Here is a 15,719-nt window from a genome sequence, read left to right as displayed (position 1 = left end):
GGGTAAGCTACTCATTTGTATGTTGGCCTTCACTTGGGTGAAAGGAAAAAACTCTGGGTTTCAAGGTCTTTGGAAGATGGGCGCAGTGAGAGAGCATGGAAAGATATGTGCTTATTAGGGTATTCCTGAACATGCTTTCCATAGCAAATGCCTGGTCTTTGGAAAAATCCCTTACTCGGGGGATTAGAATATTTTGTGGCTTCAATCTCTCACATTCTACTTGCCTATGTCCTCATTAGGGTCTCACATTTCCCAGTCACCACGCAGCTAACCCAGCTCGATTTAATCAGCAGCAGACATCCATCAGGAGGAAGGAAGGGCCATCCCTGCCCCCTGGCAGCCTCCCATTAGTGAAATATTCACCAAGAAAACAGAGCCAGAATGCAAACAAACAGTGTTGACCATACCCTCACTCCACTTATAACCTCCTGTGATCTTTGGCTTCTGTTCGGTAATTGCATTTATTTTGACTTCATTAAAAAATGTGAGAGATGGAATTTTATTTGGGTCTGAAGTTCAAAGATTTACAGCCCAGATATACCAGAAAGAGTTGTTTTGATGCTCTTATCAGTTTAGGGTTAGAAGTCTTGTTCTATTTAGAATGTTTCCCTGTGAAGGAGGCAACACATGTCCCTCACATTTTCTCAGCAATTTACCAACAGTTTAGAACATACTCTCATAATCATTTTTCTCAATAATGTTGTAAGTTAAGTGTGATCATTCTTAGTTCATAAATCCTGAGTCCCCTCATTTTCCCAGACCTTGTAAGATTAAAGGTACAATGCTTCACAGGTATCACGGATTGAGATAAGCAGCTTCTTCCATTCATAGATGTCAGTTCACTCAAAGTGCTCCTTCCCTGTGTCAAGCCCACTGTCCTAAGCCGACAGAGAGGAACGCAAATCTTGAGTCCAAGCAGTGTTGCTTGTAATGGACGTGTCAGGGAAGAGCCAACATGTTTGCATTTTTATTATTATTAATTAAATCACCAATCCCATTTGAGTATACTAATTCACAAAGCTACATCGCTGGACATTGTTTGCAAACACCATCATGATCAGAAATTCCATCATCTTGAGTGTTCACCTGTATGCTCTTGAGTCCCTCAACCCTGCTGTCTGCATACAGCAGACTGATGCCTCATCCAGGCCCCGTCACATCTGCATGCTGAGTCTTGTCTGGCAGGGCTCCAGCAAATGAAGGGAGCTCCACATCTGTCCCTGGCAACATGGCATTCTAAAAAATTACCATACCATAAAGCCACTTGAAATATATACCAAACTTACAAAGAGAGATGAAGAAACTAAAGCCTAGAAAGTTTATGTACCCGAACCCAGTTCAGGTTACTATTATAAACATGACAAACAAGGAGGGGAGCCAAGATGATGGGCGAAGAGTCCTCTCTCAGCTTGATGGTCAGGAGACTTGCCTGAGAGCATGTTAGGGAACTGCTGACACGAGACACTAGGATGTCTTCTGGAGACGAGAGCAGGACAAGTGCTGACCACAGTGGATGTGGACTGAAGATGCCAAACCTGGCAAACATGTATCACAAGTAGGGACACACACCAGGGAAACACTGTGCCCTGCAAGCTGATGAAGGGCAGTGAAGGGAAGCAAATAGTATGAGCTTGTGTTTTATGCATCTTCACGCCCACAGCTTCCAAGAGAGGATCTGGCTCAGAAGGCACTTGACAACAAATGCCAGGAAGTAAAGCTCTGCTGATGTGCGCTAGGGCAACTGCGTGCCAGGACACCTAGGTCAGAGTGCTCCCCTAACAGAAGCAATGCGTTTATTTTTAGGTCCTCCCCTTTATGGTATTCTGACTGATGCATCAGATGATAACTAATCAGCACTGAAACTATTACCATTAGATTATACTCTTCTTTAAAATATTTGGCTTTGCTCCTCATTGAGTTAAAAGCAAAGTCCCTAAAAGTCCACCTCAGTGATTCTTTTCTCTTCCACTGTTTTTATAGCTTCCAAAAATGGCTCTACAATTCAGTGTTAATGGGATTGTTTTCCATTCCTCTGCTTATTTTCATCAGATGAGAACAATAAAAAAAATTGTCCTTAATTGTCCAGATCATTCAGGATATTAACACCAATTTATGGCTTTATACTAATGTGTCCCATATTTACAGTGACATACTTCTTTGAAATCTAGGATTGTGTGATTCATAAACAATGGCGTCAGAGTAATTTGTGGAGCTTGTCAAAGTCTGCATCCCATGGAGCCTCATGAAATTGAACTCATTGAGCCTGCAGTCAGAGAGCAGTGGGCCCATTGTTTCTTTCATCATCTCTGCCATTGAAGGACTTCCTAACAACTAGACATGTGCAGGAGCTGGCACGTTAGGGAAACATCAACCCCAGTTATATGAATATACTTGACTAGTATAAAAGAAGAAATAAAGAGAGAAGGCATAAATATGAAAAACTAAGAATGAAAAAGTGCACCTAACCACAGATATAAAGTTTAAAATTTACTGGAAAATATGAAGACCATGTCCACATTAATTGGTTAAAATTAACTATTTCCTAGAAAAAAAAATTACTGTGATTAGCTAAAGAATCATTAAACCTGAATAGAATCATAGTCATAGAGATGAGGGTAAAGGAACATGGCGAGAATGTCCCTGTGGTGGCAATATTGATAATTTTTTTTAAGCTTGTGAGGTTGGGATAATCTTTACATTATGTAAACTCCAAAGAGAATAGAAATGTAAAACGTTTCTCAAACTTCTTTTTGTGTTAGTATAACTGTGGCATCTGAATCTGCAAATACTAAAACAAAGAAGAGAACTTTAGGTTTACTTCAGTTATGAATAGCAAGGCCAAAATTCTAAGTTAAAGACTTACCAATGGCATTTGGTCGTATATTTGAGGAATAACAGTATGTGCCTAAATTATCCTCAGGAATAAATTGCTGATATATTAAAAATAAGTCCATTAGTAGAAAATCTAAAATAAACTAGTAAAAGAGCAAATAATATAAATTAATTTCAAAAACTATCAAAGGGGCATTCATTAAATTTCAACATATGTTCTCATAAGAACTATATTATATGATCAATGAGGATGACAAGAAATAACTAATAAAATTCATTTGTGGGCACCCGTGATAGTGAAATTCTTGAAGCACTGCTTTTAAAATCAGATGCAAAAAAGGGAACGTATTATGATTTACCATCTTTCTGGAAGTTCTACTAATTACTCTAAGATACGGAAATAGAAATAAGGAATATAGCAATTGCTAAGCAAAGGAAGGTGAAGGTGTTTGTATGGGTTGCCTTATTGATCTCAATGGCTTTTTGGTATTATATTCAAATATGGTGCCTCACACTGGGGCATGAAGCTAATCTTGGCCCTTCCCCATCATTGGGAAGTGGTCAAGGAAAAGTAAGTGGTGTCAAATTCCTCTTTACTCATTGATGTGGTGTGAATTGTGTTTCTCCCAAATTCGTATTTTGAGATCTTAATGCTCAGAACCTCAGGATGTCACTGTATTTGGAAATAGGGCCTTTAAAGAGGTGACTAAGTTAAAATGTGATTGTTGGGTGGGCCCCAATCTAATATGACTTGGTGTCCTTATAAGAAGAGGATACCAAAGGAAGACAATGTAAAGATACAGGGAAGATGTAGGGGAAGATCATGGGAAGATACTGGAGAAGGTATAAGTAGAAGCCAAGGAGGGCAGCTTCAAAAGACACAAAACCTACCAGTGCCTTGATCTTGTACTCCAGCCTCCAGACCTGCAGGAGACATATGTTTCTGCTGTTTCAGCCGCCCAGTCTGATACTTTGTCATGGCAGCCCCCACCGAGTAGAGTACCCTGTTTTCTCATGGTGTTCTTTTGTTCTAGTTGGTGCCCAGTGATCTTGGCTCTACCTTCATAGCTTCTGGTGGCAGGGCTGTTGCTTTATGCCCCAGTTTGGTGCACAGATATCCAGTGGCACTGAGCTGAGACCTCATGAATCTCAGTCACCAAAGACCAGCTTGCTGTTTCTGATCCAGAACTGCTGTTATAAATCTATTAAAGGGTACGGATGCTACCTGGCTGAGACCACAATAGGAATTCCCACGAGGTGGGAGGATCAGGTGTTTTCTTTCTAAACTCACACCAACCTCTGTGCTTCAGAACTCTCTCAGAGTGTTCATCCCTGCTGACTCATGTGCTGTGGCAGGCATCGGACACCTGCAGTGCAGTAGGTTCTTTTCCAAAAGTCCATGTGACTTCATCACGTGAACCAGTGTCTTGTCAAATGCCAGATGCTCCATCTCCTCTGATCCCATAAAGGGGGTTTTGTCAGTGTCTCAGACAGCCCTGCCCTCCTTGCATTTCTTGAAGAGCTCTGGGAAGCTGCCCTGATGGTGCCAGAAGAAAGCACATCATAGTTCCGACTGCGGCACCAAGCACTCCTCCTAAAACAAGAGGCAATATTGTTCTAACAAGGAGCACATGGAGGACACAGATGCCTTAGCCAAAAATCTGGGAATGTTGAGAAAGAGGAAAATACCAATATTGCCAAATCCTTCTGAGCTACAAGTTAGAAAACATGTTTCATTCAGCATTGGTCTGCATCTTGCTAATTAAATAATAATAGCATTGCCCTACTGAAGAATTCAGAATTGCACAGAACTAAAACATAAATGAATTTACAAGAGGCTCCCACTCTTGAATACATTCAACAGAAGGAACGTCTTCTTTTGCCTGTGGAGCTTAAGTCTCACTCTTACACTGCAGTAATGCGGAACAAAACCAATGGAAAATTTTCACATTTTAGCTGGGGGCGGCGGGGAGAAAATGTGCTGTGGCAAGAAGCATATTGAGAGTTATGTCCTTGTTCATACAATGATATATATGATTATTTCATCACAAGGGCTCTGAGCCATGTATTATGCACCAGATATATGCAATGAATAGTTCTTTCACATCTCTTTTCTTTTCTTTTTCCTGAGACAGTCTTACTCTGCCACCCAGACTGGAGTGCACTGGTGTGATCTCGGCTCATGGCAACCTCCACCTCCTGGGTTCAAGTGAGTCTCCTGCCTCAGCCTTCCAAGTAGCTGGGACTACAGGTGTGTGCTACCATATCTGGTTATTTTTTTTGTATTTTTAGTAGACATGGGGTTTCATCATGTTGGCCAGACTGGTCTTGAACTCCTGATCTCGTGATCCACCTGCCTCAGCCTCCCAAAGTGCTGGGATTACAGGTGTGAGCCACCATGCCCATTTGATTAGGTTTGCATAGCCTCAAATCCTTGTGAGTGTCCCTCCCCCTGAAAGGTTCTTATGGGAGAAACTACTAGCTGCCTACTATTCCTGGAAAAATTCTGATAACAACAACAAGAAACAAGGAAATCTGTGCAGCTTCTTTCTCTCCTGTCTTCTCTGAGCAGGAACACAGAGGCAGTCCCTCTGGATTAGCATGGTGAAAAGGCAGGAGCATGAGTTCCTCTTGTGCAAAGTCAAATCTTTGCATATTCGGCAATAACAATGGTGTTCACCAAAAGACAGTGGAGGAAGGGGTGTATCAGAGACCTAGGTTTGCCTTTTCCAAACTCTTCCCAATACCTGCCCCTCTTTCACTCAGTTCCCTAATGCTGAATTCTGAAAATTTTTCCTAGAAGTCATATAACATTGGCTTAAAATGAATTGAAAATATTCTTTAAAGAAAATATTCTTTAAACATCTCTGAATATTCCAGATGTTTTTCTTTCATGTATAGTCTATTTTCTCTATTATGAAAGAAAACCAAGTTCATTTTAAAAATGAGAAAAATACAGAAAAGCAAAAGAACGACAATAAAATCTCCCACACTCCCACTCACCTTAGGACAGCCCTCAGCCTCACCTTGAAATATTATGTCCTTAGATGACTTTCTTATACAAATTAAACTATATATATTACTATCATTTGTCTGAGAAATTGTCTCAGAAAATCTACTGATGAGCATTATTTGTTCTACCTTTTCACTGCTTAAAGTTCAACAGAGCAGGAGTAGCAAGTAAAAATTTAATCACATTTATGAACATTAGAAAAGTTTCTGAAAAACTGGCAAAACTTCTCAGAGATAGATCAAGGTTTGCAAAACTACTCCCCAGAATGCATCCATAATGACCCAGTAATTAGAAATTTGATTTTGATCTAGACATCATATGGCTAAATTGTCTAGTTTTCCTACTTGAATGTAGGTCAGTTTACCTTTGGCCAATGTAATGCCGCCAAAATTGTGTGTAACAACTCTAAGAGACTTCGTTCATTTTTATCTCAGTATTCTTTCTGTAGAATGCAATCTCTATCCCCGACCTCATATTGAATCTTCTCCTGTGGCCCCGTTTAAACACCCTCTGGTTCTCCTTCCTGCTCTTTTCCTAAATTTCTGGCAGTTTCTTCAAAGTTCCTCCTCCTGAAAAGTCCAAGATGTGTTGGGGAGGAAACTGTGGATATATGTACAGTCTGCAGTGCCTAGTAAATATCTGCCCAGCAAAAGTGGTATCTACTCTGATTTTTGCATCCCTTTATCCAATAATAAATATAGCATGTATGGTGTAAGTCTTTTTTAGTCTTCATAAAAATTATGCATGCATTAGTTTCCTTTCCCCCACATAAGAGTCATAAGCACCAAGATGCTGCAAATGTACATGATTTGCATAAATGTGGAGGCAGATTTTAAACAGAGGTCTAACAGCTATTTTCTGCACAGAGCTGGATGCAATATTTGGACATGAGAACTGGCTTTGTTTGAAGTTGAAGGAAACTTTAAAACTTATAAAACTGGGTACAAAACTAAAAACTTGCTAAGTTTTCAAATTCTATTATGGCAAATTCTTTCACAAACCTTAAATTTGGGAATGTAAATAACATTCTTCCAGGCAATGCAGAGCTATTATTTAAAAGTTAAAAAAACAGACTCTTTGAGCAATGGCTTTTGTGAACTTGGTTGGCACTACAGCATGTGTTTTGCAAAGAGTCAACACAAAATTATTTGCGGGAGGTCCTGTTGCTCAATGTGACTTCATATGTGTTTGATCGTGTTTCACAGAATGTGGAGAAAGCACTCCAATTAGGATGGGGTCAATGTAGCTCTGCTGGATGCCAGTGGCTTTGGATCTGATCTGACAGAGCCGTAATCAATACTCAGAGAGAACTTTTTCCATGCAGTTACCACTCCAATCATTTACATATTCCCTAATCCTCATGGCAAACCTACACATTCTTGTGATTTTACAGATGAAAAGACTGAGGCATGAAAGCGTTGAAGAGGCTGTCCAGAACCAGCAGTTAATCACAGGAGAACTGAGAGCTGAGTCCGGGCTGCCTGGCTTGCAGCTGCCCTGGACCTGCCTCTTGAGCTGCAGGGCTGTCAGATCCAATGCCCTTGGCATCTGTAGAGAAAAGCCATCCACATAATTCTTATACGTAAAAGAAAAACCATTTTGGTTACTATAAAATACACTGTATTCATTGCATGTTCACATGAATTCATTGGCCAGCCCCAATTGTCCTTTTCCAACGTCACAGCAGGTGGGTGAGAGGGTGGCACAGTGGTCGGAGCTGTGTCACCCTGCTGGCCTGCACCCTTGTCACTGCATTTTCCCACCAGGTACCTCATGTGTCTGCCTCCTCCAACCCCACGTGGGAGACTGCTCCCATACCCCAGAGCACAGTCTTCACAGTGTTTGAATCTGGTCAGGCAATACTGGGCAGTGCCCCTGTTGTCCAGGGAAAGAAACCAAAACCTACCCAGGAAGGTGCGGGGAATACATGGAAGAGATGGCGGTCTGGGTCTGGAATGTTGGTAGGATTTCTATGTGGTAGGAGTGAGTGAGGAGATATCCATTTTAGGAAAGGGGAAATATCTCATGAGCACAAATGCAGACAGGCCAAGCTGGGCACAGTCAGGAGTGAAGAGCTGGGGTCGAGGGAGCCCAGGAAGGGAAGGGAAAGAGCAGAAGATGAGGGAGGCCTGGAAGCGGTGGTTTGCAGCCTGAGTGTCCTCTGCATCCTGTCTTCTCAATTGGCTTTTGTATGTTAGCTTGCATCCTACAAATGTGCTTAACTTATTTACTAGTTCTAGTAGCTTTTTGTAAATGCCATCAAGTTTTAGTCATCTGTGTGAAAAAACTGTTTTGCTTCTTCTTTTCTAAGATGGATGCATAGGCTAGAAACTTCAATGAATGTTGAATAGCAGTTATGAGACTAGGTATCTTGTCTTGTCGTGACAGCAGGAGGAAAGCATGGAGTTTTTCACTAATCAGTACTATACTAGCTATAGGTTTGTTGTTGATATTCCTCATGAGGTTGAGAAACTTCTTTCTGCTGAGAGTTTGTCAGGAATGGCAGGAATGGTAGGAATGGATGTTAACTTTTGTTCAAAAAAATACATATATTTAAGTGATCATATAGTTTTCCTTTACTAGTTTATTAGTACAACAAATCTGATTGATGGATTTTCAAAAGTTAAATCAACTCTGCATTTGTGAGATAAACCTCACTTGGCCATAATGTGTATCCTTTTTGCATATTGTTGAATTTGATTTGCTAAAATTGTGTTTGGAATCATTGGATCTTGTTTCATGAACAATATTCATCTTTAGTTTTCTTTTCTTGTCATGTCTTTATTTAGGTTGGTATCAGGGCAATGCTGGCCTCAAAAAATGAGTTAGGAGAAATTCAATTCTCTTCAATTTTCTAGACATCTTTGTGTAGAACGAGTGTTATTTCTTCTTTGGTGGAACTCACCAGGGAAGCTCTCTGGAACTGGAGTATTCTTTGTGGGAAGGTTTTTTGTAACCGTAAATGCAATGTCTTTACTAAGTCCTGGGTTCTCTGGATCCCCCACCTCTTTCTGAGGGAGCTCTACAGTTGTGCACTGTGGTGCTCTATGATGAGAATGGATGAAGGAACAGAGGAATGGACAATGGCTCGCTGTTTGGAGACTGATTATGTATATGTTTGGGCCAAAGTGATGAAGAGTCCTAGAATGGGAAAAGAAACTTCCTGGCTGCAGGTTCCTCAGAGCTAGAGAAGCTGGTGCCCCAGGTTGCCATCCCATTCCTTATGATCCCTGCACCCACCAGCAGACAGGGCGATGGTATCTTGTCCTGATAGCAGGAGGACAATGAACAATATAGGTACTAACAATGAACAATAAAATGTTCAAAAAATTTTTAAAGTGCACTGTTTAAAATGGCATCAAAAATATTAAATACTTATTGATAAATATCACAAAAGATAAGAAAAACCTATGCACTGAAAATGAGAAAATATTATTGAGTAAAATGTGAAAAGACTTAAGTGGAGAGGTATAACTTGTTTATACATTAGAAGGGTCTATACTATTATGCTATCACTTTTTCTAAAGATTCAGTGAAATCCCAATCAAAATTCCAGAAGGAGTTTTTGGGTAGAAATGTACAAGCTGGTTCTAAAGCTTCATGTGGAAATACAAAGGATCTAGAATCACCAAAGGACCACTGAAAAAGAAGAGCAAAGTTACAAGGCTGACACAAACTAGTTTAAAAATTTATCAGAAAGCTAGAGTTGTCAAAACAGCGTGGTATTGGCAGAAGATGAAAAAAAAATACATCAGCATAACAGAAGAGAGTCTAGAAATAGAGTGACATATAAATGGTACAACTAACTTTTGACACAGGTGCAAAGTCAATTCATTGGAGAAAACATAGTCTTAAACAAATGGTGTTGGAACAAGTCTATCACTATATGCGAGAATAATAAAATGATACATGTGCAAAAATAAATTCAAAATAGATCACAGATCTACATGTAAAACCACGAAATTTAAAAATTTCAAAGGAAAACACAGAATTAAATCTTTGCAATGTTGTGTGCTAGACAAAGATTTCTTCACTCTGACATCAAAAGTGAAGTCCATTTAAAAAAGATGAGTTTGTCTGGGCATGGTGGTTCACACCTGTAATGCCAGCACTTTGGGAAGCTAAGGCAGGAGGATTGCTTGAGCCCAGGAGTTGGAGACCAGTCTGGGCAACATAGGGAAACCCCCATATCTACAAATAATAAATCAATTAGCAAGGCATGGTGGCATGTGCCTGTGTTCCCAGTTACTCAGTGGGCTGAGATGGGAGGATCACTTCAGCCTGGAAGGTTGAAGCTGTACTGAGCTGTGATTGTGCCACTGAACTCCAGCCTGGGAGACAGAGTGAGACCTTGTCTGAAAAAAAGAGATAAATTAGATAAATTTGACAGTATTAAAAACTGTGACTTTTAAAAAACACTGAGAAGAGAATGAAAAGACAAGTCATTATGAGGTGATAATACTTGCTGAGCAAAAATCCAATATATAACTTGTATCCAATATACGAAGGACTCTCAGAAGTTAATAATAAGAACACAAGCAACCCAGTAAAAGAATTGAGGCCCTATATAAAAAAAATATGGAAAAGATTTGAACAGACACTTGAGCAAAGAGCAAATAATAGAAGAAAAGATGGCCAACATCATTAGTAATTTGGAAAATGGAAATTAAAACCACAATGAGATACCATTCACATTTATTAGAAGGGTTTATATAAAAAGAGTGACTACAGCAAATGCTGGTGAGGATGTGGGGAAGCTAGACTTTCATACATTGTCAGGGAGGACGGATGTAAAATGGTACGATCACTTTGGAAGACAAGTTGTCAGTTTCTTAAAAAGTTAAACATATGCTTATCAAATGATCCTTCCATTTCATTCCTACATATTTGCTTAAAAGAAATGAAAATACATGCCTGTAAGAAGACTTATGCATGAATGTTGATATAGCTTTTTATTTGTAATAGCAAAAGCCTGAAAACAATCCAACTGTTCAACATATCAGAGAATAAACAAATTGTGATGTGTCCACATAACGCTACAACGAAAAGAAATGAATTATTGATACACGAAACAATGTGGACGAATTTCAAAATAATTACACTGAGAGAAAGAAGCCACACTTAAAAGGGCACAAGTAGGATGTCATTAATATAAACTCAAGGAAATAAAAACTAATCATTAGTGACAGAAAGAAGATTGGTTGAATTGACTGGGCATGGGGCAGAGTAGAGCGATGAGTCACAAATAGGCACAAAGAAACATTTGGTGGGGAGACATGTCTTCTCTCATGACTGTGTTAATGGCTTCATGAATGTATGAGGAGGTCAGACATCAAATTGTACACTTTAAATATGTGCAGTGTATGGTATGTGAATCACACCTCAATAAAAATATTAGAAAATAGAGAATTAAAACAGCAATGAGATGCCATTACACACGTGTTAGAACGACTAAAATCCAAAACACTGGAAATACCAAATGCTGGCAAGGAAGGGGTGTGGCAGGAACTCTCATTCATTGCTCAATGGTACAGCCACTTTGGAAGAGACTTTGCAGCAGTTTCTTACAAAATTAAATACACTCTTAGCATATGATCCAGCAGTCACACTCCCTGCTATTTGCCCAAAGGAAGTGAAAACCAATGGCCACAGAAACCTGCACATGGATATTTATAGCAGCTTTGTTTATAATTGCCAAGACTTGGAAACAATCAAGACGTCAACAGGTGAATGGATGAACTGTGGTACATCCAGACAATGGAATAATATTCAGTGCTTAAACAGAAAGGAGCCATCAAACCACGGAAAGACATGGGGGAAACTTAAATGCACATTACTAAGTGAAAGAAGCCAATCTGAAAAGGTTACATACTGTATGATTCCAACTATATGACACTCTGGGAAAGGCAAAACTTAGAGACAGTAAAAAGATCAGTGGTTGCCATGGGTTAATGGGGTGGGAGGAGTGAATAAGCAGAGAACAGAGAAATTTTAGGGTGGTGAAACTACTTTGTAAAATACCCTAACAGTGGATGAATGTCATGATAAATTTGTCGAAATCCATAACGTTGTGCGACACCAAGATGAGCCTAGCATATCCTGCGGACTCCAGGTAATGATGGCGTGTCAGGATGGTGGCAGATGTGCCAGTCTGGGAGGTGGCATGGACATGGTGACAGCAGCACTGGGCTCTCTGTACTTTCACTTAATTTCGCTGTGAACTAAAACTGCTCTCAAAAGTAAAGTCTTTTTAAAAATTTAAAAATAAAGAGGAGATGAAGAAAGAGGACAGCTGGAGGAGAAAAACAGAAGCAGGAAAGGCAGAAAGAGGAGAAAATGTGAAGAAAGGATTCTCTCTGGGTTTGGGTGATGAGAGGCCAGATAGTGATGAACAGGTACCTGGGAATGTTCCAGAAACTCTTCTGTCCGGTTGCCATGCTGAGGCCCACTGTGTTCATCTCAGCGTGGTCATGTGTCACCCATGGGAAGGAGCTTGGGTCCTAAGAAGGAAGGGTCTTCCCTTCCAGAGACTCTGTCCCAAGCCTGAGGCTTTCTCAGCACTTCCAGGGCCTCTGGAGAATGAGTTAATCAGTTCTGCTCCCTGTACTTCGCCCGCACCATGGCAGAGAACTTACCTTCAGCTCTTAGCATGGCCCACAAGACCTTAAAGGCTGAGGCTCTGTCTTGTCTTTGGACTCTCTCACTCAATAGGCTTCAGCCACACCAGCCTTCTCTCTTCGCTGAAAACCAACCAAACTCCTCTCTGCTCAGGGCCTTTGCACATGCTGTCCTCAGGCTTGGCGGTATACATGCCTTAACCTCCCAAGGTCTGGAGGTCTAAGGTACACGTTACCGAATAGAGAGGCTTTCCTTTTCCTGCTCAGCCAAAAACTCCAGTTTCCCATCTGACACTAAGTTAGAATCACAGTGCTGCTATCATAAAATAGAAGGTGAGAGTTGTGTTTTTCACTTCATGTCCTTTGTGAAACCACTCCCACATCTAGGCATGCCAGTGAGTAAAGGCAAAGGCCAACCTGTGGAGCCTGCCTGCTCCCAGTCCCTGGGTCCCCGAGGAGGCCCGTGTGCACCAGCCTCCTGCCCTGAGAGCATCACCTCACTGAACGCAAAGCTCCTGGCAATCACCTGGCCCTGCACAGTTTTGAACCTGGAGATGTGGAAATTCTCTAGCTTCCCTCCTGACTCACAGAGCTCATAGCCGGGCTGCTGCCCCTGCATTAGAAAGCAGCCAGTGCCTCTCACTTTGAAATCTGAGAGCAAAGAGCGGCGACCTCAACTGTGAAAAACAAACTCAATACAATTCCCGGATGGAGCTTGTGGGTTCTTCTCTAAAACCCACAGGCTCAGCTTCCCAGTGTTGCCTTGAGTCTGTCTATAAATTACTTTTATAGGAACGTTATCACATTATTGAAAAGCAATAAAGCCTTCCTAGAGACATAGCTCTCCTGTTTTTGCAATCTTGTGTGGATGGCTTCTATGTGCTGCCTCTCCCCTCTTCATCCAAGCTACTCAAGTCCTTAATACCTCCTGGTGGATCTCTCCCATAGTCACTTTTTAGCTTAAGAACAAAGAATCTGCTCCAAATGGAATAATATTACTAACAGATTATTCTTATATCTCAATATCTATAGGGAGCTAATAGCTGGGTCAAAGAACATAAAAAACATGTGGATTTTATTTGAGAGGGAACTCTTATCAACAGGGAGGCTGCTGCCTCCTAATGTTTCTATAAAGTCTCTTGGTGTTTTGTACAGCGATTGCTTTCAAACACATGAGATCTCAACTACTCTTCAACTTTGCAAACTGCTTTACTCTTTAAGTTCTGATAGAAAATAATCCCCAGGGCTGGGCGCTGCTTCCTTCCCCTAGGGGCTGCACATTCCCCTGCTGTGTGGTTGCTGAGCCACCTGCCTTCCTTGGGATCGTCTCACTTGCTCTGGGGGGCCACAAGGAGACAGGGAGGGCAACATGCCCTGCAGGCCCCCAGTTCATTGCTGCTGCCCTGCTGCCCAGGGGCCACTGGGTCGTCTGCTTCCAGTCTCCATTCGACATCCAGGTCTCCACTGTTGGCAGAATGAACAGCCTGAGGCTGAAGCTGACCACGTCATTCTATATGAAATCCTTCAGGGAACCTGTTGTTCGCAGGATGAAGTTTCAGCTCCTCCCTGGGAACCTGGATGCACCAGGGTCGAGCCCTGCCTGCCTCTCACCTGGTCTCCTGACCCTCTCCAGCTTTTCCTAAGGCTTCCTGGAACTGGGGGGTCTTCTCCTGAACCCACCTACAGGGTCACAACTCCCTCACATGTTGCTGGAGCTGTTTCCTTTCCTTTCCTTTACATAATTTCTTATTCTTTTTCTCCACCTGAATAACTATATACTTACTCTTTAGGATGCATATGTGTGTGTGTGTGTGTGTGTGTGCGCGCGCGCATGTGTGTGTGCATGTGTGTATATATGTGCTGCATGCTTGCCTAAAAGAAAAGAGAAATGCATCCAGTGACAATGAAACAGTAGCAGTGGACAGAACAGAGAGCTGGGGTCAGCCGCAGGGACTCCTCCGCTGCCACCTCCTCTTATATAATTTAGGGGTGTATTAGTCTGCTAGGGTTGCCATAACAAGAAACCACCAGATGTGTGGCTTAAGCAACAGAAATGTATTTTCTCATCGTCCTGGAGGCTGGAAGCCCAAGATCAAGATGTTGCAGGGTTGGTTTCTCCTGAGGCCTCTCTCCTTGCCTTGCAGATGCTGCCTTCTCCCTGTGTCTTCACGTGGTCCGTGTGTGTCTGTGTTCTGATCTCCTCTTCTGGTAAGGACTCTAGTTATATGGGATTAGGCCTCCCCAACAACCTTATTTTACCTGAATCATCTCTTTAAAGGCCTTCTTTCCAAGTGCAGTCCCATTCTGTGAAATGGGGATTAGGTTTTCAACACATGGATTTGGAGAACACAGTTCAGCCCACACAGGATCCTTTCTCCACCCTGGATTCAGTTGCTCTCTCCCTCTGTAACAGGAGGGTTGGGCGCTCGTGACAGTAATCTTGTGGGTCCTTTGCTGCTTTCAATTTTTTGGATGAAGAGCCAGGCAAGGAGAACCCAGAGCTGGGGCCTTTCCATCCTCATGCCATTCTGTCAGAAAACAAGCCAGGCGTGTCAGACAGGCTTATCTGTGTGGTGCCTGAGTCCTCACCCTGCCTTCTTTGCTACACACTTTTCCCTCTCACACAGAGAGAGACAGAGGAAGGAACAAGTTAGGTGGCGAAAATACCCAGATCCCTATATGGTCCACAAAGTAGCGGAGCCAGCATCCAAAGGCTTAGAACAAAGAAAGCGAGTGGAGGGAAGGGAAGAGGGGAGCTAGTGGGAGTGTCCAGACTCCAGATGACAGGAAAAGCCATTTGACCCACAGTGGCTGGGGAAGCAAGTGGCCTCTCCCTCCTTCCCTCTAGTCTTCAGGGATGGCTCCAGCACATGCCACTGTCAACACAAGAGAGAATACCCGCTCTTTTGGGGTGTCCCACTGGGGTGCCCAGAGTTGCAGGGTCCAGGCTGCAGACAGCTCTTTGTGTGGGTCCCTGAGTCATCTTCCAGATGTCTGCCCTGGAGAAAGTCAGGCACGGAGCCCAGGGGCTGTGGTGTGCACTTTGGAACAGGAAACATCTAACATTGCTTAAAAAAATAAAAGACTCCGCTGTGTTTACTTTTGAAACCACTTGCCAGCCCATCCTGGAGAACTAGACGGCAGAATAACTTGGTAGTTTTGGAGCAGATAGAATTCTGGTCTCCAAGTTCAAATCCATCTCTAGAGTATGCTCCTTATAGAGGCCCAAGAACTGAGTGTGGATTTTGTCACGAACA

The 15,719-nt window shown here is 42.0% G+C and overlaps 1 long non-coding RNA gene across 2 annotated transcripts; it reads right to left on the bottom strand.

The window, feature by feature from the left end:
• Positions 1-2,642: 2,642 nt before the first annotated feature.
• Positions 2,643-13,172, bottom strand: LOC108293226. Of its 2 annotated transcripts, XR_005197705.1 has the most exons (3): positions 12,481-13,172; positions 3,724-4,426; positions 2,643-2,788 (listed from the first exon to the last, which is right to left on the bottom strand). It is a non-coding gene; the product is annotated as an uncharacterized LOC108293226 (long non-coding RNA). The 2 variants fall into 2 exon arrangements; XR_001820597.2 differs by lacking the exon at positions 12,481-13,172 and having other exon boundaries at positions 3,724-4,683.
• Between the last annotated feature and the right edge of the window lie 2,547 nt (positions 13,173-15,719).

This window comes from Cebus imitator, unplaced genomic scaffold (assembly GCF_001604975.1).
Source record: "Cebus imitator isolate Cc_AM_T3 unplaced genomic scaffold, Cebus_imitator-1.0 Scaffold525, whole genome shotgun sequence".
Classification (NCBI taxonomy): Eukaryota; Metazoa; Chordata; class Mammalia; order Primates; family Cebidae; genus Cebus; species Cebus imitator.
Note: the sequence above shows the minus strand (reverse complement) of the source record. Positions and strands in the feature narration are given on the sequence as shown.